Below are 25,974 nucleotides of genomic sequence, written 5' to 3'. Positions count from 1 at the left end.
CCCCAGTCCTCTCCCTGCGATCCGACCGAAGCCCGAGCCTCAGCTCCCAGCCCCCGCCCGCCCCGGCGGGGGAGCAGACAAGCCTCTCGGGCTGGTGAGTGCTGGTCAGCGCCGATCCTCTGTGCGAGAATCTCCCCGCTTTGCCCTCTGCACCCCTGTGGCTGCGCTCTCCTCCGTGGCTCTGAAGCTTCCCCCCTCTGCCACCCGCAGTCTCCGCCCGCGAAGGGGCTTCCTAGTGTGTGGGAACCTTTCCTCCTTCACAGCTCCCTCCCGCTGGTGCAGGTCCCATCCCTATTCTTTTGTCTCTGTTTTTTCTTTTTTCTTTTGTCCTACCCAGGTACGTGGGGCGTTTCTTGCCTTTTGGGAAGTCTGAGGTCCTCTGCCAGCGTTCAGTAGGTGTTCTGTAGGAGTTGTTCCACGTGTAGATGTATTTCTGATGTATTTGTGGGGAGGAAGGTGATCTCCACTTCTTACTCCTCCGCCATCTTGAAGGTCTCCCCAAACTATTCTTATGCTTTCATGGGTGGCTCTAAAATAGAGGTTTATACTTTTCATTGATTTGCATAGGAGCATAAGTATACTTTACCTTTCCCACCCTTTTTAGTTTATTCTGACATAAGCAGTTTATGACATAAGTTAACACTACATAATAATGGGAGTAATTTAATATGAAATGTTCAGAGAATCTTTAATGAATACTTTAAAAGTTATAAGGAAGAACAGTATCTGTTCCCACTTCTTTGACTGTGCGAATCCTTTGGAGATGCTAAGAAAGTGCAGCATCATGAAAATTTAGCTGAGTTTTTTTATGAACCTGCAGCAAATCTTCCCACCCAAAATGTTTTATGTGCCTTCCCAGGTATATTAGTTGTCCATTGCTACATAACAAGTTACCTCCAAAATCTTCTAAAAAATATGTGTCTCATAGTTTCTGTGGGACAGGAACCTGGGCACGGCTGCTTGGGCTCTCTGGCTCAGGTTCTCACACCATGTGGCAATCAAGGTGTAGGGCAGGGCCACGGTTATCTCAAGGCTTGACCTGGACAGAACTGCTTCCTGTTGGCAGGCCTTGCACGATCCATCTCCAAGGTCACTCATGTGGCTTTGGGCAAGCCTGATATCCTCACTGGCTTTTTGGAAGGAGACATCATTTCCTCCCCACATGGTCTTCTCCACAACAGGACAGTTTGCTTCTCCCAGAGCAAGATCTCCAAGCCAGAAAAGTGCAGGATGGCAAACAAGATGGAAATTACAGTCTTTTTGTAATCCAGTGTTGGGCTTTTCATCCCTTTTGTGCTCTTCTTGTTTCTTACAATTGAGTCACTTGGTCCAGCCCACACTCAAGGGGAGACAATTATATAAGGCTGTGAGCACCAGGAGGCAGAGATCATTGGGGCTCTTTTTAGAGGCTGCCTACCACACAAACAAACACTCACTAGATCATAAGACAAACATTATTATCATTATTATTAGAGTCATGCAACAGCATGAATAACTTATACTTCAACAGTAATTTACATTTTTCAAAGTATTGTAGAAAAAGCTTACCATACCAAAGTCTGATGACATTTTTGTCAGTAGATAAAATGGGCATGTGTGAAATTCATTCAATGGAATAGACTGACACCTGTAAATCTGGCAAATGCTTACATCCTGTGCTTAAGAGTGGGCAGTAAGGTAAAAGTGAATCCATCTTGATATGATGCCAAGAAGTGCTGGTGTTCTTGCACATACCTTTGCAGTATAGATAACTTAGCTGAAAAGTCAAAAGTCTGTGACCTCGGGACTAGTTAAAGCTAACTTGACCTCAAGGTGGTTAAGCCAATGATCTTGGCCTCATTAGCCCTGATCAAACGAGTGCTTGGTCCTAATACAGATAATGCCTGAGTACATCATGACTGTATGGCTTCCAGGTCAATGGTCACTAATATCAAGGATTAAAAAATACGGAAACGATAAAGAGCACAGTTTATAATAATTTTCCCTTCAGGAACATATTTCCTAAACGTATTATATTAAAGTTATCTGGGGTCTGCTGAACACCTAATTGTCTGATAAATGAAAATCCTCATTCAAAGTTGTATTATTCATCAATTCCGTGATGAATTCAGTAGTTTTCAACTGACAATATAAGGATTATTGACACTGATAAAGGGAATTGGCTGAAGCTACCACGTCTCCAGAGTTTTTAAAAAGCCCTGCCTGATGAACAGATAGCTTGTCTGTTGATAGGGTGATGTGTTGCATGGCAGTATGAGCAAAGGTTTTTAATGCTGAATTCTAACTCTTTCATTTGTTAGCATTGTAACTCTGGGAATGTTTCCTGAACTTTCTGAAATGCAATTTCCTCACCTCTGAATAAGGATGAAATCTATGACGGCCATGAAAATGTGCCTCCCAGACCCCTACTACAGGAAGCACACCAGGCTGAGGGTCCAGCTGTTCTGCTTTGAAACCCATGACTATGTTTGCATTGAGGCTGTGCTCCCATGGACCACCGGCATCCAATGAACGAATGTGATCTGATCGGGTACCAGGTCTTGTTTCAGGGAGACAGGGGACTCTTCATCAGCAAACTTGGGCTTAAATACTCCCCAACTACCTTGCCAAATATTCCTCAAACTGCTTGACACTCTTGGACACTTCCACCCCACCTTTTCTCCTTTTTCTTCTCTCTAGATCATACTCTCATTGCAGTCCATTGGTTCCCTGCCTTTGCTAGGTCCCTTCTCTATTAACCATGTCTTCTTATTTTCTGCATTCTAATGCTTTGACATCTGGGGCCTTGCTGAGCCTGGAAGGAAGGGCCCTCCCAGGATTAGCAGATTCCAAGAGATAATAAGTTGTCCCTGAGCATGTCTTTCTTTCAAATGTAAACCTCAATCCAGAGCCCATATACCCAACCGCCTCTTTATTGGTCTTTTACACCCCAGGCCACTATCCACTTGCCCTAATCATCCCAAGGCCAGGTACCAGGCAACTGGAGACAGCCTCTAGGCTCCCGAGCTGCTGAAATTATTGAAATTAGCCAATTCTAAACCTGCTCAACTTGCCTCTGCCTATTCCTTCCCACAGAAACCACAGTAAAGGCTTTTGCCCACATTTTCCTCCATTACTTTTGTCTCCTGACCAACCCTGGTGCTCACCTGTGTGGCATGATATGCCTCCTGTTTCTAGAGAATTGTAAGTATTATTTCCATGTCTGCATGCCTTACCATACCTGATTAAAACAAATCCCAGGTATTCTTAAAACAGCTTCCTATTTCCTTTCACACAGGCATCCCCCTAATAACATCCTTGCATATTTAATCCCCTCTTGGCATCTGCTATCTGAGGCTCCAGACTAACTCAAGCTGCCTGCTAAAAATGGTATTTTAAAAATACTATTAAAAAAGGAGGACATCATGTGTCTCGAGGGCCAAGGGACAACTCATCTTGCCCTATCTTCAGACTGTTCCTGAAGAAGAAATCTATGTTTTTAAAATGTTCATTCAAATTTATCAAAAATGCTGTGAAGATCAAGCAAAATATCAAACGGCTGGATATGACTCATGGAGTCATAAAAAGGGCAGAGTAAGAGTGTGGAATTCCATGCAGAGGGGAAAGCCTGAGCAAGGCTGACAAGTGAAAGCAGCCACGCTCATGGAGAGAGGATCTTTCAGTAAGTCTAGGGGTGAGAGTTGTTGGTGGGTAAGAGTGGCTGGACAGGTCAGCAGAGCCCAGATTAAGAAAGGTCTTGTCAACCATTTACGGAGTACGGACCTTAACCTTTCAAGGGTTTTAAGCAGTGGAATTAGATAGCTGGATTTACCCTTCAGAAAGAGATTTTTGGCTGCAGTATGGAAAAGGAATTCAAGTGTGTCATGACTATTAAATTGGAAACCACTACTTTCACCTCTTTGGAGATACCATTTTCTGTAACAATATGACAATAAAGCGTGCTTTGCAGACCATGAACAGCAAAATGGAGTCACTTATGTCAAAGGGATCTATAATGGAGCCAAGAGGCCATTAAGGAAGTAGAACTTACATATGTCCACACCCAGATGCAACATAAAATTCTGATTTGGTGAACCACAGGCCACCTGGAACTAGTCTTCTTCACTCCCTGGAAACCACAGCTTAACAACCAATCAGCTGCTGACAAGTAAATGAACATCTGCTGGAATCAATCATAGTTCTGCAAAACAACTATGTAACTTCTCTGGGATGTCTTTGTCTGCTGTCTTTATAAACCTCCACCATTTTTACTTCTCTCAGAGAACATTTGAGGTGCTGCTTGAATCTGTACCTCCTGAATTGCAATTCCTAAGACCCCGACTAAACTCTTCTTGTTTGTAGCCTTCTGTGAACCTTTGTGGACGGGTTCAACCTAAACCCTTGGGCTATCTCTATTCTATCCCTCTCTCCCAAATTCAGTGCCCACCTCCAACCTGGCAGTTAACTGGAAAATACCCCCAGGAGTAGTGTAGACAGCCCAACACAGGAAAGAGAAAACACACACACAAACACACACAGGCACACATACATTGGGCTCTATTAGTCATTTATTGCTGCAAAACTTTTGTCCATAAACTTAGCAGCTTAAAATAACAACAAATATTATTACCTCACAGTTTTTGTGAGTCAGGAATTTGGGAAACAGCTTAGCTGAGTGATTCTGGCTCAGTGGTCTTGTAAAAGTTTGCAGTCATGATGTTGATTGGGGGTGCAGTTATCGGAAGTTTTAACTGGGGCTGGAGGATCCACTTCCCAGATGACTCACTCACATAGCTATTGGCAGGAGGCCTCAGTTCCTCCCAGGTGGACCTCTTCATAGGACTTCTGGAGTGGCCTCATGACATGGCTGAAATGGGATATCGCCCCAACCTTGAGATGCCTGGCTATTATTATCAAAACCCTCAAAGTTTTAGGGTATACCCAGAGGAAGGATGAGTTAAGAGACGGAGATTTGAACTGAGTTAATCATCCCAAATTTGACCAACAAATCATTGTATTTGTTTAAACTTACAAGCAATCATTTGAGTAGAGTTATTTATCAGAAGACAGTCTGGGAGCTCAGAGTCTGAAATAAAAATCAGTTCTAGAATAAACTATTTTATAGGAATGAGTTTTGTTAGCTGTCATCATTGGTTAAATAGATATATGATAGATAGGTGCTAGAGAATGTGGACTAGCTAAAGCTTATCTCTGGTCCCAAAGATTCATGGGAGACTCAGTTTTGGCTTGAGGAATTACCCCAAGACCATCTCAATGAGATTATACTACTATAGTATGAGACTACTACCCATACATCTACTTGGGGAACCAAGGATGTTCCAAAATATCATAGTGATATCAATATGCATGAATTCTAGAGACCCAAGTTAAAAGAACTAAATAATAATCTAAGTGCCATTTAACTCAAGACATTTGGTTAAATAATATTATATAAAGAAAGACTTCATTATATTATGATTCCTTGTTTTAAGACAGAAAAACTGATAAACAATATAACACACTGAAGAGCATAACTCACAAGGAGACTCTGACTGAGTTCGAAACTAATCTCTTGTCTACATTAGTAAATCACATGAAAGATTAATGATAAACTAATAATTTAACATTATAAGTGAGCTTAACTGCTAGGATGATTTTTCTGCCCCCAAATAGGCAGCTTACTATATAAGAAACTTGAAAGCACAAAAACAAACAAATTATCATTTCTCCAAAAAGCCACTCACATTAAGCATAATGGAATTGCACATCTTTTTAGCACAAAACCAGGACAAAATAGTACTTTGACATTTGTGAAATACACATCAACTTAATTGATCAAGATCTAAATAAAAAGTAAAATACAGATAATGAAGAATATAATTTCGCAGTGAAGATGACCCAAAAAATCAAATAAGCATTTTTAACTGTGTTTTCTGCATCACCTGAAAATTACTATGGTTTCTGTCTTAAATTGCTGCATTTTTTTCAGTTTTGCAGAAGTTCTTCATGTGTGAGAATATGTTTATAATATCTGCCAAAGCAAAAACTGCACTGGACAAAATTAAACAGGCAAGGAACACTCTATTCAAGGTTACTGCAATAGAGGAGAAAGGCCAGAACTCAGTCTGAGCTCAATCTACTAAAACAAAGGATTGGAGAGTTTTTAAGAGCTGGAAGGGGAATGGTAGGCCACTGTGTCTGCTAACTATCTTTACCTAAATGAAAAGTAAACTTCCTCTAATCTTCATGACAGGAGGTAGTTTTACAACTTGGTGTAAGATGCCCACTAAAGTTAGGCTCCTACCCTCTGGAAGCAATGGGAGATAAGGGTACTCTCTCCCTTGATAATTACATTTCAAAGGTATGACTCCCAGGTCTTTGAGAAAGACTGTCTTAGGAAGTCAAACTGGCAAAAGGCTTTTAACATTTTGCATCTCAAAGGGGCAGAGAAAGAATTTACAAGTTTTCTAAAGTAACTTAGTAAAACTCAGAAAAGAAAGGTCAAGGACCTCAAGTCAGGAAGACACCTGTCTAAACTTGAATCAAGCTGTGGGGAAGCTTAAGGCTGTCTTGATCTTACCAAATCTATATTCACACATGTGTATTTGAGCTAATCTGTTGGGCTTTCACCAATAGTAGACTCTACTTTTGCCCGAGATTTCAAGTCCTTTTCTTTTATTCCAACTGACAATTCAACTGAAGGAGTTGCAGGGGTGACGATCAAATGCCACACACAGGGACTCATGATGGGTTAAGCGCCTTGACATTTATTAGCGTAATCTAATGGGAGAGAATCTCTTCTGTTCTAAGAGCTTCCGACAAGGCAGTTCCTCCTCTCAAATATCTGCTACAGTGTTTACAGCCCTCACAGGCAAGTCTTTTTCCATAAATCTAATTAAAATTCTTCACCTCCTATTTTAATGTTCTCCAACCTGCCCTTGGAAATTATCTCCTCTTTCTCTGTGCAACTATTCTTTGTACAGTATAGGTGAAACATGAATTTCTCCCATTGTATTCATTTTTTCAGGCTAAATTTTTCCTGTCCTATCCTATGTCTTTTCCATAGTTGAATCATGTTTGTGCCATCACAGGTTAGTAGAAATATTTGGGAGCCAGAGAAATCCAGTTTCTCATCCTGGGTTCCCCACTTTTTTCTAGCTAGGGAGCCTTGGGCAAAATTTCGGAGTCCCAGTTTCATCATTGTAAAGTAGAGCCAATAAAACTTATTTTGAAAGAGGAAGATTAAATGAGGCAATGAGTTGAGCACAAAGCAGATGTCTAATAAATACTAGTGCCCTTCACCTTTCTTCTTTTCTCAACCGCCTACTTTATTTTAACCTAACACACTGGCCACTGACTCTTCTATACCGAGAGGAGAGACAAATATAATTCACCAATACATACAGTTTTTGAGCTACCATTTCACCGACGGTGATGAACTCCCCATTAAAGTCGTATAATATAGCGCAAAGATTTGGAAATATCAGTTAATCCTTTAATTTATTAGAATAATGAGGTAACAATGTTGGAAACCAAATTATGGTTTGATGTGATTGATTTTAAAGGGGCATTAGAAAAAACATTTTTCATTCAATCTCTCTTAAAAACCAGTTAAATCAATTTCTTTAAGTTCATGAAGGCCAAAAGGGCTTGTAGATTCATTTCTGCTCTCTGATAAAGAAAAATGTCACATGTAAAGAGTGAGGGTATTTCCTTTGGTGAAAGGATGTGGGGGAAGAAACTGTCTGATCTGTTACAGCACGGATGCAGTACAGACATCAGTTTATGAACATCCCAAGTGATCATTCAACTCTTCCTTAAATCTAAAACAAAACAAATTCTCTTCTATAAACTGAATGGTTTTTATCCTCAAAAGACACATGAGAATATTTTGATCAACTCTTTGGTGCTATGTTAACACAGGGTCAAAAACAGATAGGCAGCTGAGTAAAATGCAAATAAGCCTGTCCTTCCCAGAAAGCCAGACAATAGGTGTGTTTACTAAATGTATTATGTCCAAAATAGAATACATTGCCAGGGACTCTAATAAGCTTATTGAATTCATTTTGGTGAACTAATTATCTTGAAAATGCCCATCTCAACTTCCTTGATATTCAGAGTCATGTCCTCTTTATAGAGAAGTGTTAGATGGGCATCTGCTTCTGGTGCATTTCATCTTCCAGTCAACAAGGCATATATTGAGCATCTACCTGTGCAAAGCCATGCTTCAGGCCCTTTACTAGTCACTGTAAGAGACACAGGGATGTGGGAAACAAGGATGCTTTCTTAGGAAATTTAAAATCTATCTGGGGATACAAAATGTAGAGAGGGACCTATAATATCCGGCATATTTCACATTTTATTTCTTTCTTTAGAATCACCACATTATTGCTTCATTGCTTGACCATTACATATTACTCTCTATTAGGTAGGGCAATCAAATGCAGAAGAAAACTAAGCATGTGTATAAAGGCTATGAATTGCTAAAACTTCTCTTCAGTGATGTAAGAAGTCAAAGGTAACTTGATTGAAAGGCACAGCTGGTACTAAGGAGAGAGAATTAATATCTGAAATAGGAGCAAATGCAAATAAATGTATGATGGACTTTATAAAAAATGAATAAGAATGCAATGGATTCACAGTCAGGAAATAATGTAAAGAATATAATTACATTTCCTGAGGTCCAACCTAAAGTAATTTGGAAATGTAATATTGTCTTTTAAGACTGTTGGTAACTAAGTACTTGCTCACTTGAAGCTTTTGCTAAATGAACTCGATACGTGATAGCACAAAGTAAAGACCCTAACCATTTTTACACTAACATATGTTTATTGCATACTAAAAAGTTCAAACCAGGTCAGAGTGGAGGCCTTCATCATGACTGTCCGCTTCACATCAGCTTTTCCTGTTCGGGTAGGCTTTGCACGTTGCAATTTACATTGTAATTCCAACACAGCTGTCGTTCACCTTCATTTGATCTGTGGAAAATCAAGAACCAATGGTGGCGATAGCCAAACAAAGTAAAGCAGAATTTGAGACGGGGGTGATGTAACTTGATCTTCTCTTATGATACACACACCTGCTATTATCACTTGGTCTGGGTTAAATGCTTTTAACTGAGCAACCGATCTGGAGGTGCAGTGTTATGTAACAGAGAAAATTATCTCTGGAGCAAGGCTGTTATATGCCTTCATTTCAAATGGCACCTAGGTTTATTCTCACAGACCGACTGAAAAAAATAATAGAATCTGGTCTAATAAGTGGTGATTTCAAAACCTGCTGGCTAAGACTCAGCTGCTTGATAAATTGAGTTTAAACAGAACCAGTTAGAAGGAATATCACTTTTTTGGAAAAAAAAAAAAGCAAATTTCTGATAAAGATAGCCTCAGAGAGAATTCAAACCTAGTCCTTTGGAAATAAAAGTATTAACTAGCAATGCACATGCATCAGAAGCTAAAGTTGATAGAAAGGACCCTTCCCAAAGACCTACTAGGCTTATCCCCATAAAAATCTCACACACAGAAGCACACACCATTAAATATTATTATTTAACTAAAAACCTCTTTGAGCATAGCCAAGCCTCAGCACCTGACACTATATAAGATTCAAACAAGCCCTCTTGGAGAGGTGTGGGTTGTGAAGGACCAGGACCCGCCCCCTCACCCCACCCCAAGACCCGGCATGGCTCTTCCTGTGGCTGGAGTGGGAATATGGTGCTGCCTAGCCCCCATCCCCACCAGGCACCTGGGCCTCATGAAAACTGAGGCTCATTGTGCCCCCCGACACTCCCCCCCGCACACACAGGGGTTGCCTTGAAAGTTCGAAGCTGTCAGCTCCACTGTAAGAACAAATACAAATTAAAAATAAGAGGTTTAATTCTCCCTGCTGAAAATGGGGAAGAGATTTCCATCCCCTCATTTTTCTTAGAGCACTTACCTTAAAAAGTTTATCATTGGGGGTACTTTTGCATCCCTTTGAAACGTATAAAAATCCTTTTGAAAACTAGATAAGATTCTTGCCAGCTTTATGACCCAGAATCATCTTTCTCAAGGGCTTAGGAGCCCTGTCTTTGAAATGTTAACACCAAAGGAGATAGCACCGCTGTTTCCCAGTTTCCGTGGAAGAGTGGGGGCCTAACTTCAGGGGGTCCCTTGCTCGAAGTAGCAAAACTAACTACAGTCATAAAAACATGAGACTTTTTGGTCCTCTGGATAAGGCAATTAGCCAACAACACCCCAACTACCAGGACAATTTAGGATGAACTATATATGACAAACTGTGCTATCAAGTCCTCTTACTTGAGGACTAGTTATTATTTATCTTGAAAACATGTATGTGACCTCTGGACAACATTAAGTTCACCAACATTCTCCTTATAGGGGTCCCAGAAGGAGAAGAGAGAGAGAAAGGACACGAGAAAATGTTTGAAGAGATTATAGATGAAAACTTCCCTAACATGGGAAAGGAAATAGCCACCCAAGTCCAGGAAGTGCAGAGAGTCCCGGTCAGGATTAACCCAAGGAGAAACACACTGAGACACATAGTAATTAAATTAATAAAAATTAAAGACAAAGAAAAATTACTGAAAGCAACAAGGGAAAAATGACAAATAACATACAAGGGAACTCCCATAAGGTTAACAGCTGATTTCTCAGCAGAAATTCTACAAGCCAGAAGGGAGTGGCATGATATACTTAAAGTGATGAAAGGGAAGCACCTACAACCAAGATTACTACACCCGGCAAGGATCTCATTCGGATTCGATGGAGAAATCAAAAGCTTTATAGACAAGCAAAAGCTAGGAGAATTCAGCACCACCAAACCAGCGCTACAACAAATGCTAAAGGAACTTCTCTAAGTGGAAAACACAGGAGAAGAAAAGGACCTACAAAAACAAACCCAAAACAATTAAGAAAATGGTAATAGGAACATACGTATCGATAATTACCTTAAATGTGAATGGATTAAATGCTCCAACCAAAAGACACAGGCTTGCTGAATGGATACAGAAACAAGACCTATATATATGCTGTCTACAAGAGACGCACTTCAGACCTAGGGACACATACAGACTGAAAGTGAGGGTACAGAAAAAGATATTCCATGCAAATGGAAATCAAAAGGAAGCTGGAGTAGCAATACTCATATTAGATAAAATAGACTTTAAAATAAAGACTGTGACAAGAGACAAGGAAGGACACTACATAATGATCAAGGGATCATCTGAGAAGAAGATATAACAATTATAAATATTTATGCACCCAACATAGGAGCACCCCAATACATAAGGCAAATGCTAACAGCTATAAAAGAGGAAATTGACAGTAACACAGGAATAGTGGGGAACATTTAACACCTCACTTACAGCAATGGACAGATCATCCAGAGAGAAAATTAATAAGGAAACACAAGCTTTAAATGACACAATAGACCAGCTAGATTTAATTGATAATTATAGGACATTCCATCCAAAAACAGCAGATTACACGTTCTTCTCAAGTGCACACGGAATATTCTCCAGGATAGATCACATCTTGGGTCACAAATCAAGCCTTGATAAATTTAAGAAAATTGATATCATATCAAGCATCTTTTCTGACCACAACACAATGAGATTAGAAATCAATTACAGGGAAAAAAACGTAAAAAACACAAACACATGGAGGCTAAACAATACATTACTAAATAACCAAGAGATTACTGAAGAAATCAGAGAGGAAATTAAAAAATACCTAGAGACAAATGACAATGAAAACATGATGATCCAAAACCTATGGGATGCAGCAAAAGCAGTCCTAAAAGGGAAGTTTATAGCAATGCAATCCTACCTCAAGAAAAAAGAAAAATCTCAAATAAACAATCTAACCTTACACCTAAAGGAACTAGAGAAAGAGGAACAAACAAAACCCAAGGTTAGTAGAAGGAAAGAAATCATAAATATCAGAGCAGAAATAAATGAAATAGAAACAAAGAAAACAATAGCAAAGATCAATAAAACTTAAAGCTGGTTCTTTGAGAAGATAAACAAAACTGATGAACTTTTAGACAGACTCATCAAGAAAACAGAGGGAGAGGACTCAAATCAATAAAATTAGAAATGAAAAAGGAGAAGTTACAACAGACATCACAGAAATACAAAGCATCATAAGAGACTATTACAAGCAACTCTATGCCAATAGAGTTGCTGGAAGACAACCTGGAAGAAATGGACAAATTCTTAGGAAGGTATAACCTTCCAATACTGAACCAGGAAGAAATAGAAAATATGAACAGACCAATCACAAGTAATGAAAATGAAACTGTGATTAAAAATCTTCCAACAAACAAAAGTCCAGGACCGGATGGCTTCACAGGTGATTTCTATCAAACATTTAGAGAAGAGCTAACACCCATCCTTCCCAAACTCTTCCAAAATCTCACAGAGGAAGGAACACTCCCAAACTCATTCTACAAGGTCACCGTCACCCTGATTCCAAAACCAGACAGACATACTACAAAAAAAGAAAATTACAGACCAATATCACTGATGAATATAGATGCAAAAATCCTCAACAAAATACTAGCAAACAGAATCCAACAACATAATAAAACGGTCGTACACCATGATCAAGTGGGATTTATCCCAGGGATGCAAGGATTCTTCAATGTACGCAAATCAATCGGTGTGATACACCATATTAACAAATTGAAGAATAAAAACCATATGATCGTCTCAATAGATGCAGAAAAAGCTTTTGACAAAATTCAACACCCATTTATGGTAACAACTCTCTAGAAAGTGGGCATAGAGGGAACCTACCTCCACATAATAAAGGTCATATATGACAAACCCACAGCAAACATCATTCTCAATGGTGAAAATCTGAAAACATTTCCTCTAAGATCAGGAAGAAGACAAGGATGTCCACTCTCACCACTACTATTCAACATAGCTTTGGAAGTCCTAGCCATGGCAATCAGAGAAGAAAAAGAAATAAAAGGAGTACAGATTGGAAAAGAAGAAATAAAACTGTCACTGTTTGCAGCTGACATGATAGTATACATAAATAAACTGAAAGGTGCTACCAGAAGACCACTAGAGCTAACCAATGAATTTGGTAAAGTTGCAGGATACAAAATTAATGCACAGAAATCTCTTACATTCCTATACCCTAACAATGAAAAATCAGAAAGAGAGATTAAGGAAACAATCCCATTTACCATCACATCACAAAAATAAAATACCTAGGTATAAACCTACCCAAGGAGGTAAGAGACCTGTACTCAGAAAACTATAAGATACTGATGAAAGAAATCAAAGATGATACAAACAAATGGAGAGATATACCATGTTCTTGGATTGGAAGAATCAATGTTGTGAAAATGACTATACTACCCAAAGCAATCTACAGATTCAGTGCAATCCCTATCAAATTACCAATGGCATTTTTTTCAGAACTAGAACAAAAATTCTTAAAATTTTGTATGGAGACATAAAGGACCATGAATAGCCAAAGCAAACTTGAGGGAAAAAAATGGGGCTGAAGGAATCAGACTCCCTGACTTCAGACTATACTACAAAGCTACAGTAATCAAGACAACATGGTACTGGCACAAAAACAGCAATATAGATCAATGGAACAGTGTAGAAAGCCCAGAGATAAACCCACACACCTATGGTCAACTAATGTATGACAAAGGAGGCAAAGATATACAATGGAGAAAAGACTCTCTTCATAAGCGGTGCTGACATATAAAAGAATGAAACAGCTACATGTAAAAGAATGAAATTAGAACACTTCCTAACACGATACACAAAAATAAACTCAAAATGGATTAAAGACCTAAATGTGAGACAGGACACTATAAAACTCTTAGAGGAAAACATAGGAAGAACACCCTTTGACATAAGTCACAGCAAAATCTTTTTTGATCTTGAGAAATGGAAATAAAATAAAAAATAAACAAATGGGACCTAATGAAACTTAAAAGCATTTGCACAGCAAAGGCAACCATAAACAAGATGAAAAGACAACCCTCAGAATGGGAGAAAATATTTGCAAAGCAATCAACGGACAAAGGATTAATCTCCAAAATACATAAACATCTCATGCAGCTCAATATTAAAAGACAAACAACCCAATCAAAAAATGGGCATAAGACCTAAATAGACATTTCTCCAAAGAAGACATACAGATGGCCAAGAGGCAGATGAGAAGCTGCTCAACATCGTTAATTATTAGAGAAATGCAAATCAAAACTACAATGAGGTATCACCTCACACCAGTTAGAATGGGCATCATCAGAAAATCTACAAACAACAAATGCTGGAGAGGTTGTGGAGAAAAAGGAACCCTCTTGCACTTTTGGTGGGAATGTAAATTGATACAGCCTCTATGGAGAACAGTATGGAGGTTCCTTAAAAAACTAGAAATACAATTACCATATGACCCAGCAATCCCACTACTGCACATATATCCAGAGAAAACCATAATTCAAAAAGACACATGCACCCCTATGTTCATTGCAGGACTATTTACAATAGCCAGGTCATGGAAGCAACCTAAATGCCCATCGATAGACACATGACTAAAGAAGATGTGGTACATATATACAATGGAATATCACTCAGCCATAAAAGGAACGAAATTGTGCCATTTATAGAGATGTGGATGGACCTAGAGACTGCCATACAGAGTGAAGTAAGTCAGAAAAAGAAAAACAAATATTGTATATTAACGCATATATGTGGAATCTAAAAGACTCTACAGATGAACCGATTTGCAAGGCAGAAATAGAGACACAGATGTAGAGAACAAATGTATGGACACCAAGGCGGAAAGCAGGGAGGCGGCGGTGTTGGTGGTGGGATGAATTGGGAGATTGAGATTGACATATACGCACTAATATGTATAAAATAGATAACTAATAAGAACATGCTGTTTAAAAATAAAGTTAAATTAAATTAAAAAAAAAAGAAAGCATGTATGTGATGGGTTGTATGTGCTTGTGTAAAAAAAGGGGAAGATTTCTTTCCTTGCAATCTCTTAGCAAATTGCCTGTGATGCACATTACATTCTAGTTTAATGCTTATTTAATAATAAAAGTGGTTTGTTTCTCAACTATCTTTGTGAAGAGGATTTTTGGATTGGAAGAAGACTTTTTCTTGTTGATTATATTTCCCTAACACAGGTAGGGTCCAATCGATCACCTAGGTAGCTGGAGTTTCAGCGGGGAACCCTCAGCCCGGATGACAGAGCTAAGACGTCTATTTACTCATCTATCCTGATCCTATCCCATTTTCCCTGCCTCAGTGTGAAGGAGATTTTGAGCTGTTCCTCTTTTCCTAAAATTGTACAAATATTCAGTGGCCTCTGTGCTGCCTTTAGACAGTAACCATGTTAGCCTCTTACATGTTAGATATTGCAGAGTCATTTATGAGCCGAAGAAAATTGAAGCAAAACTTTGCTTATGTTAAAAATTTTTTGAAAATAGAATTTTTATACTTGGTAAATCCTAATACCCCAGAATTTTTAAAAATTAATTAATTAATTAATTTATTTTTGGCTGTGTTGGGTCCTCGTTGCTGCGCGCAGGCTTTCTCTAGCTGCGGCAAGCGGGGGCTACTCTTCATTGCGGTGCACGGGCTTCTCATCGTGGTGGCCTCTCCTATTGTGGAGCACAGGCTCTAGGTGCGTGGGCTTCGGTAGTCGTGGCTCGTGGGCTCTAGAGTGCAGACTCAGTAGTTGTGGCGCACGGGCTTTGTTGCTCCGCGGCATGTGGGATGTTCCCAGACAAGGGCTTGAACCCGTGTCCCCTGCATTGGCAGGCAGATTCTTAACCACTGTGCCACCAGGGAAGCCCAATACCCCAGATTTTTAAACAGAACAACAAGTATAGTGACAACCACCACCACCCCAACCAGTTTCAGACCTATTCCTCTGGTCAAACGTGAAGAAAAAATTTCTCCCTTCCCCTTATTGTTTTTAATTGTAGTAAAAAACCAAACAAATACATAATATGACATCTACTCGCAACAATTTTTTAAACGTATAGTGCAATATTGTTAACTACATGAGTATTGTTGTACAGCAGATCTCTAGATCTTTTTCACTCTATGTGACATAAACTCTACACCCAATGAACAATAACTTCCCATTCCCCCCTGCCCCCAGCCTCTGACCACCACTATTCTACTCTCTGCTTCTATAAATATGACTACTATAGATACCTCATATAAGCGTAAACATGCAGTATTTGTCTTTCTGTTGCTGGTTAATTTCACTTAGCATAATATCCTCAAGTTTCATCCATGTTGTAGCATATGACAGATTTTCTACTTTGTTAAGGATGAATAATATTCCACTGTATGTATATACCACAGTTTCTTTATCCATTTATCCATAAATAGACATATAGGTTTTTTCCACCTCTTGGCTTTGCAAATAATGCTGCAGTGAATGTGGGAGTGCAAACCTCTCTCTGAGATCCTGTGTTCGAGTAGGATTGCTGGATCATACAGTAGTTCTTTTTATAATTTGTTGAGGAAACTCCATACTGTTTTCCATAGGGGCTGCACATTTTACATTCCTAACAACTGTGCAAAAGGGTTTCAATTTCTCTACATCCTTTCCAGCACTTATTTTCTGTGATTTTGATAACGGCCATCCTAACAGGTGTGAGTTAATATCTGATTGTGGTCTTGATTTGCATTTCCCTGATGACTGGTAATGTTGATCACCTTTTCATATACCTGCTGGCAACTTGTATGTCTTCTTTGAGAAATGTTTATTCAAGGTTTTTGATCATTTTTAAACTATTTGGGTATTTTTGCTACTGAATTATATGAGTTCCTTATATATATTTTTTATATTAACCCCTTATCATATATATGGTTTGCAAATATATTCTCCCATTCTACAGGTTTCCTTTTCACTCTGTTGGATGTTTCCTTCCTTTCATGCAGAAGCATTTTAGTTTGCTGTAGTCTCACTTGCCTATTTTTGCTTTTGCGGCTTGTGCTTTTGGTGTCATAGCCAAGAAATTATTGCCAAGACCAATGTCATCAAGGTTTCCCACTATGTTTTCTTCTAATTTTATAGTTTCAGGTCTTTTCCTTAAGTCTTTAATCCATTTTGAATTTATTTTTGTGTATGGTGTAAGATAAGGGTCCAATTTCACTCTTTTACATGTGGATATTCCCAACACCATTTGTTGAAAAGACTATTCTGTCCCCGTTTATCAAAGATCATTTACTGTATACGCATGGGTTTATTTCCTGGGATCTTTATTCTATTTCATTTGTCTACGTCTGTCTTTATGCCAATATCATATTGCTTTTATTACTCTAGCTTTGTAATATGTTTTGAAGTTAGGAAGCATGAGACCTCCAGCTTTGTTCTTTTTTTCAAGATTGCTTAGCTATTCAGGGCCCTCTGTGGTTTCATATAAATTTTACAATAGTTTTGTCTATTTCTGCAAAGAATGCTGTTAGAATTTTTACAGAAATTGCATTTAAAATGTAGATTGTTTTTGGTAGTAAGGACATTTTAATAATCCTCAAACCCTTCCCAAAAAATTGAAAAGGAGGGAACACGTCCAACCTCATTTTATGGGGACAGTATTACCCAAAGCCAGACAAAGACACTACAAGAAAAGAAAACTGTAGGCCAATAGCCCTCATGAACACATATGTGAAAATCCTAAATATAATACTAGCAAACTAAATTCAACAGCACATTAAAAGGATCATACACCCTGTCAAATGAAATTTATCACTGGGAGGCAAGGAAGTCTTCACATATGCAAATAAATGCATGTGTTTCACCACATTAACAGAATGAAGGGTAAAAATCACAAGATCATTTCAATGAATGCAGAAAAAGCATTTGATAAAATTCAACACTATTTTTTGATAAAAACACTCAACAAACTTGGAATAGAGGAAATTACCTCAACATGATAAGAGTAATTTACGAAAAGCCTACGGGTAGTATCATACTCCACGGTGAAAACCTGAAAGCTTTTCCTCTCAGATGAGGAACAAGTCACGGTTGCTGACTCCAACCACTTCGGTTCAGCATAATATTGGAAGTCTTAGCTAGAGCAACTAGATAAGAAAAAGAAGAATTAAAATGATCTCTGTTCTTAAATAACATAATCTTATGTGTAGAAAACCCTAAAGATTCCACCAACAGAATCATTAGAACTAATAAATGAACTTAGCAAAATTGCAGGATACAAAATCAATATACAAAAATCAGTTGCACTTACATACACTAACAACAAACTATCCTAAAAGGAAATTAAGAAAACAATCCATTTGCAATAACATCAAAAAGAATAAAACATATAGGAATAAATGTAATCACGGGGGAGAAAGACTTGTACAATAAAAACTACAAAACGTTGCTGAAAGAAATTAAAGAAGACACAAATACAGGGAAAGAAATATTCTCCCTTTTGTGTGGTACACGTTGGTACCCTATAGGTTGATTAATCCTTATATTCAAACACATGTTTAGCCTGTTCAGCTCTGTCCAGAGTCATCTACATATTAATGGAATCACTTTGCAATTGTCAGTCGGTCAAAGAGGCAACCTCTGGATTAGATGAAGCAGGTTAGGTGGGTGGCTTGAGGTGGAACAGAGAACCTGAAGAGGCACAGTGGAGAAAAGTGATAAAGAAGGGACTGGGAAATAAAGAATTCAGGGAAAGTACTGCATCTTAGGAAAAGAAAGAATTGATAAAGTTTATCTTGCTGAACCCAGCGAAATGGTTGCAGAAACGTAAAATTTTCAGGACATTCTAGACTAAGGATTCAAAATCAAAATAGCCAATTTAGAGGTATTGGGGATAAGTTATGAGATTTACCTATTGCTTGAACCAGGAGTTATCACTGGAAGCAACTCAGAAAGGGTCCTGAGTAAGGGAAGGAGAAGTGACAGGTATTACCTAACAGAGTAAAGCCCTAGAAAAGAAAATCAATCTTATGTAGTAATATTAACTACAATGATACTGTCGATCTAAAATTTGCCTGCTTCCATGTAGTTTATGCATAAAGAATCTTTATTCAATTGCAAAGTAATTTGTACTATACAATTAATTGAGATTGTGCTGATTCCCAAAGTCATTGAAAAGGAAGACCCAGGCCCTGTTCCTCAAATCTGAAGAGGCAAAGTGTCCTTAGTCCTTTGAATGATGCTTTTAGAAGAGACTAGTAGAAGAGTTGAATGCTTTAAAAAAAAAAAAAAAGTGTTTTCAGACACTTGACCTCATTATCTATTATGCCACATTTATCTCCATAATTTCCATCCTTCTCAATAGAGATTTTATTGTTACCCATAAAACTGTGTCCGGAAGAGAGTGTGAAAGTCAACCTCTCCTACTGCCAAGTCTGATAAGGAAGGGACACTGTGAGAAAAGGTACCATAAGGGGACTATAGCTGCAGTCGACAACATTGTTTCTCCTCCTGTCCCTTGCAGAACCCCTTAATGAGCAAACAAAACTGGTTCTTACTCTTCAACTGCTCTTTCCAAAGACCTCAGAATGAAAGAACCGCTGGCAAGCTCAGAGCCAGTGAGGATAATGGAGGCATTACTTACAAAAACGGCGTCAAATATTTGCTTCTCAAAATTGGAGGGTTAGTCTGACTTAGGAAAAATACCATATAATCAAAACCAAATTTGCTGTTTATGTTTGTGGCTAATTGAAATCTATTCATGAAAGAACTTTCTAGCTGCTAAAAAAAAAAATCTCTGATGTGCAGTTGGATTTCTTATGACATATGTTTGTTATAGATATTGTCTGACTTCCCAATTTCTCATAAGAAAGGCTTTAAAGAAAACACAAACTGCCATACTTGAAACTCTCCAACTGTGCTTTATTCATCATTCTAGCTACCATACAATTTCCAAAGTTCCAATTACAATGATTTACGTCCTAAGGAGACAGCTTTTTCAGTTAGCAACTCTTTAAGAAGCATCAGTGATGCTGAGCAGACAGGTAACTTATCTGGCATGTGGGTTTTATGACTCTGATGGCATTTTCTGCATCGTGTCCATTGCTTCACAGAGAATTGATGTTGAAGAATCAGCATGTAGCACTCAATCAAAGAGCATGTAATGGTGATAATTATTTTATTGGTGTCCATGCCATGAATCTCTCTAGAAAGAACAACCCTCATTTTTAGTCATAAGAAAAAGATATTGATGTCCTTGAATAGGACATTTTAATAATAGTTTCATTATGCAGTTGAAAAGCATCTTGTCTTCCTCAAATATTTTCCCACACCAGCTCATTTAATTCTCAAACCAACTTTTTAAGATAGATGAGCAATTGTGACCTCTATTTTATAGATAATAATAATAATAATATTAACTTACGTCTATATAGTGCTTTCTAGTTTGTGAAGTGCTTTTATTGTCCTTCACAATTACATTTGAGGTAGGTAGTATGCTCCGTATTTTCTCGAGTTTGCTGTTGAGAAAAGGCTTAAAAGGTTGCTCATACAGTAATTTCCCAAGTATTTGTCCCTGTTACTGCTCCTACAGGTGGACAATTATATCCTCTGGGAATTCTTTGAAGGATCACGTAAGTGTTTATCAACAGTAGTTTAGCTAACTTCAAATGTATTTGGAACTCTTTACTTAAGCAAACATTATCAGAAACTTTAAGCAGTGTCTCAGTAACCCATGGCAAGATTAATTAACCATTCCAAGTGTGAATGTCAAATTTGTTAGATGTTAATCCTTAGGCAGAATTCCTCTTGGTCAGCAACTATTGCTTCTTCAATCTCAATGCTCCATACATATACGAATAGAACAAGAAAACTGCCTTTCCAGTGATCTGCAGATAAAGGCTTATCAATAGCAAGGTCCAAGATTGGTCTGGGATCATAGTTTACATTTGTTTAATGTAAAATATATAATCTTATATCTGTTCACTCTAGGAGTGGTGATATTTGCTTCCTATAGAAGGTTGTGGTGAGTCAGTTGATGGTCAGGCCATAGAAGCGTGTTCTGAATTCACAAAGCAGATGTTAACACCTGCCCTACCAATCCCTCAGCCAACAAATATTTGCTAAATTTCTACTATTTACCAGTTGAAATACCAAGCACGTGAAAGATTTAAGCATGTATGAGCCAGAATCCTTGAATTGTTAAGAGGACCAAGAAAGCATATATGTGAAAATCACTTGTATTCCATAAATACTTATTAAACACCTACCTATTAAACACAGGCCCTGCCCTCACAGAATTTATAATCCCTAAATAAATAAAATGCTGCTATTATTATTACTAGTAATTCTTATTATTACCATAATATCATTTATTACTAATAATGATATTTATGACAATAATTTATAAACTAATATTCAGATTAATACTCTCATCAGTATTTTTTCAAAAAAGCAAATAGAAAGAACTAATTAGTTAATAACAATCCACAAGATTTAATTCAATCTTTTCAAAGTACTACCCTAGGCCTTGAAACCATATCTAAATGTATTGGCTTTTTTTTTATTCAAATGGTGATATTTTGCTGTGGACCCTTGGATTAAATTCAATCTTTTCATTGTTATTTACATAGTATGTTGTGCTAAATCTTGAAAATATATTTATTTAATCTCCTTGCTATTGTTTGGTGGCAAAATATTTCTTTCCCCTGCTATGAGCATGTATTTATTTGCTTTGTCAGACATGAGGGTGAGGGCACTGAGTGAAGAATAGAGGCCAAAGGAGTGGGGACATGAGTGGGATGCTGAAGTTCTAGTTCAACCTTGGTTACAAGATGTGCTTGTGCCTGAAAGTAGGTGTAAGGATTTAGGCTGAATGCAGAAGCACAAGCAAGCAGGATGTAAGTATAAGGGAGAACAGCTAAGTCAAGGTGAGAAATAGTGCAGCCATATTTCCTCAGTACAACGATCAGTCCCAGAACACTAGAAACATTCAATCCACTGAGTATCATGCTGCTGGGACTGTTTTTACGGATGACCTTTGCTCACCACTTGCCCCACAGCCTGCCCATTGAATCACAGCGAAGGCTGTGCACAATCTCTGCGTTTCTCGCTGAATTGTTGGAGACAGATCAGTCTCTATGGCAGGGGTGGGGCAGGCGGGGACAGAGTAGGGGAAAAGAGGCACAGCCGTACTTCACTCACCAGCAGTCACTTTTAGACCAGGCACATGTACTTTTTGGTACCCTTCTAGGTCCCCCCAAAATTATTTACAAGCCTCTAATCATTCTTGTACTCAGTCAGTGAAGAAAAAAAAAAAGGATCGTGCTTTAGTCACACTCCCTGCCACACCAAAGTAGGGAAGCTACGTCACTGTGCTTACAAGAGACTAAGGGCCTTCTAATAAACCAGCTGCCGCCCCTCCGCATGCACACACACACGCGTGCACGCACACACACACTTTGGCCTCAGTGGAGGAGAAGGCTCAGGGTCTCCCCTCGGCCCTGGCTGCTGATGCGTGACTGACAGCCCTGACATGCCCCCTCCCGCACTTCAGCTCTCTGAGCTTTGCTGCTCCTGCCCTGCCCTCACACCTGTGTCTCACTTCTGTCGTTCCCCTGTGGAACTGCGCCCTGAATATGCATTTGACTCAATCTGACCTTGTTTGGTATTTATATAAACTCTGAGTTTCTGTTAGATGTCCTGAATTTCCGTTGACTTCTCCCCTATCTTTACTGCTAATAAATAACCACCTTTCCCCACAACACACACACACACGCACACAGAGACATACACACACACGCACACAGAGACACACACACCCCCACCACAACGCGCACGCAGACACGCACACATTCACAGACCAACAAGAGTCTCCAATTTTCAAATCCCGAGCTTGTTTTCACGCCATTAATGTCCTCCCTGCCGTCTTGATCCGAACGTGACCCATTTGGAGGGCTGGCCAATTTTACAGCTCCTCTGAGTCACATTTTCAGCCTCATTACTGGGCCTAAAATGATTTGCAGCGCCTCCCACTCTGAAATATAAGCTTTTTAAAAATAAAGTTCCACTATAAATAGAACTGCTCTGAAATTACATGTGTCACGTAATTAAGTGGTACACATTTAAGCACTCAGCTGTTTCGTAAATCTCCAGGACCTGATGGTGCTGCACTGAAATCCAGAAAGTACACTGCCCTTATTCTGGGCACCATCAAACCCGGGAGGAGGGCAGCCACAGATTTATTCACTGGGATGTGGTGTGAATAAGCAGCACTTGGAAGCAGGGGACCCCACACCAAATGCATTTTCTTTCTCCAGCTCAGAAGCATCATGACATCAGTACCTAGAATCTGGGCTGCACCTCCTGATAAACAGGGCCCAGCCTGTCCTCCTGCAGCCACAGTAGGCTGTGCATCTGCTGATAAGCATCAGAAAAATTTATAGCTCACGGGAGAAGTGGAGCTTCTCCCTGGGCAGCAAATCTACTGACAGGCACATGGGCTTTTCTGTCTTTGGCAAGCTGGAAGCACAGGGCTAGAAGAGCAAGTAACAGACAGAAGAAAAAGATGGCTAAAGTCTCTTACCTGCGACTGTACCTGCAGTTCCCTTTGCCTCTGCAGAGTGCCAACCACAGTTACGTTAGCAGGCTGCTAGTGTGATACCATCAATATTTAAAGGAGGAAAGGGACAGGGAGGAGGGAGGGAGGGAAGCTCCAGAAGTCATTTTCATTTCTGAAAGAGGTCAGAGAGTATCTCCTTACCTTCTCTCATGACTAATTGCTTTTGAGCCTTGGGACTGAATGCCAAGGCCTAAAATAGGCCTTTTCTGGGTGAGAATAGGAATGCAAACAGGAAAAGAATGGGACAAAGAATAAAGGAAAAAAGATGTAAAGGAGAACAGAGCAAGGAGAAGACGAAGGGAAGCGGAGGAGATGAGCATGTGGCAAGAAGAAGAGTAAAGCAAAAGGGAGAGAAAAAAAAAGGGTGATCAGATGGAGAAGCAGAGCAGAAAGGAAACTGAGCGGACCTGAGTAAAATCAAGCACCTGTTCAGTAGTCTTGGAGGAAGATTTTCCCATTTTCCTAAACAGGGGAAAAACCAGACATGAATGAGCATTTACCACTGTGAGCATTGCTGAGTGCTACAGCATCATGGGAGGTACCTTGACCTGCTTTGGCCAAGGGAAGAAATTATAGAAACATATTATTTAAGTGCTGAAAGGGAATTTAGAGGTCATTTAATTTAATCTCTTATTCAATGTAAGATTTCGCCATAACTTTTCAGATAATTAGCTCTCCATCCTCTTCTTATAGATCTTTTAAAATGAGGAAGTCACTACCAGAAAAGTTGTTTGTGTCCATTTTAAGATAATGTTCAGATATGGAAAGTTCTTCCTTCTTTTGAACAAGAACTTGCTTGCAAAAAATTGGGAAGCAAAATCTGTCACGCCAAAATGTGTCTCTTTGGCATGAGAGTTAATTTAGGTTGATTATTTTTAAGAAACAGAAGACCCAGGAAGTTTTTCTTGTTACCTCCTCCTTAACTGCCTAAAAGAATTTAGATAAAGGGCTTGTTGCAGGAATAGAGCTATTACCAGAGATGTACGTAAAGAATATGAGCTGGTGTGGTGGAGAAAACTCAGCAGAGCCTAGAGATCAGAGTCCGCTGTGTCCATTATCTCTGCTTGGCTCAGGAAACATTAATTTACCAAACATTTGCTTTTCCATGTCAGTGTGAATTGTCTTTCTCCCCTTTGAAGTGCCTAAACCACTACCCCTAACCTCCTCTTTTGTCTTTAGCTGAAGATGGTATTTAAGGTCAGGGTTTCTGCTATTTTGGCTAGTTACTCAGTTTTCCTGGGTCTCTCACATACATACATGTTATTAAATTTTTGTTTGACTTTCTTTTGTTAATCTGTCTCATGTCAATTTAATTCTTCGAGCAACCAGAAGAACTTAGAAGGGCAGAGGAAAATGTCTTTCTCCTCAACACTTCCAATGGTGTACTTCTGTGGGCACAAAGAGAAAAAATAGAAAAGAAAAAAGTAGGAAGGAAGGGAGGGAAGGGAGGGAAAGTATAGTGGAAGATCACATGATAACTAAAAAGAATGTATAAGGAAAATAAATGAATATTAAAAAGAGATGGAAATTGTGACTCTGAAAAAAAAGGAAAATTGAAAATAAAAGGAGGCTATACGAAGGTATCCACCATCGAAAGAGGAGAGATAGAAACAGAGAAGACTGTTTTGTCTTCCAATTAATTTTATTTTAATATTTCTCTCATGACTTTTATAACTTTTCCAAAATAGAACTTTATTGTTCTGGAGAATAATGGTAGCAGCTTAATTGTCTTTTTGTGTTATAATTCTGAAAGTGTTATTTTTCTCTAATTTTCCAAACACAGCCATAATCTCTACAATCCAGCTTTTGATTCAAGAATGATGAAGCTGAATTTGTGATTCTTCTGTCTAACATGGTCATTACACGGTTGGAGATACAGTAATTGCTTTTTTTGTTTTTCAAGTGTTAGTGATTTTCTGTACTATAAATAACTGGATGTTCTCTAGTTGTTCGTAAACAACTTCCATCTGGGGTCCAAAATTATAATGGGTTTGGCTTGATATGTATTTACGTATTGTCAGCATCTGACATGTATTAAAAAGAGAGGTTTTATCTACTGACCTGTTCCTAGTCACATGTTCCTGAATTTCCAAATAATTTCAAAATACCCTGTTCATTTATGTTTCCTTAGAGCAAATACATCTTTACAGAAACAGTATTCATTTTAAATTTATTCCCTACACAACAATAAGGAAGCCATGAATACATATTATTACTGTAGAGGGACTCTCTACACATACAACACATTAGATAAAAGAATTGCAAAGACAATGCTGCAATATGGAGATTATTGCTCACTTGTGGGGTTTTAAAAAAGTTTGATTTTCCTATTTGTCAGAAATCTTTGAGTTAAAGAAACATTTGAGAGACCAGTACTGCTGATGAAGAAAAGAGTGTTCTTAATATGTTACCCAGAGTAAATGCTTTGTTATGAAA

General features: G+C 38.7%; 1 long non-coding RNA gene across 1 annotated transcript; it reads right to left on the bottom strand.

Annotated features, from left to right (window-relative positions):
* Window positions 1-221: 221 nt before the first annotated feature.
* Window positions 222-22,791, bottom strand: LOC309636560. Its single transcript, XR_014250072.1, has 3 exons — window positions 22,781-22,791; window positions 11,466-20,124; window positions 222-8,957 (listed from the first exon to the last, which is right to left on the bottom strand). It is a non-coding gene; the product is annotated as an uncharacterized lncRNA (long non-coding RNA).
* Between the last annotated feature and the right edge of the window lie 3,183 nt (window positions 22,792-25,974).

Source organism: Balaenoptera physalus, assembly GCF_965194825.1.
Source record: "Balaenoptera physalus genome assembly, chromosome: 1".
Classification (NCBI taxonomy): Eukaryota; Metazoa; Chordata; class Mammalia; order Artiodactyla; family Balaenopteridae; genus Balaenoptera; species Balaenoptera physalus.
The sequence above is the reverse complement of the archived record's forward strand: the minus strand, read 5'-3'. Positions and strand labels throughout refer to the sequence as shown.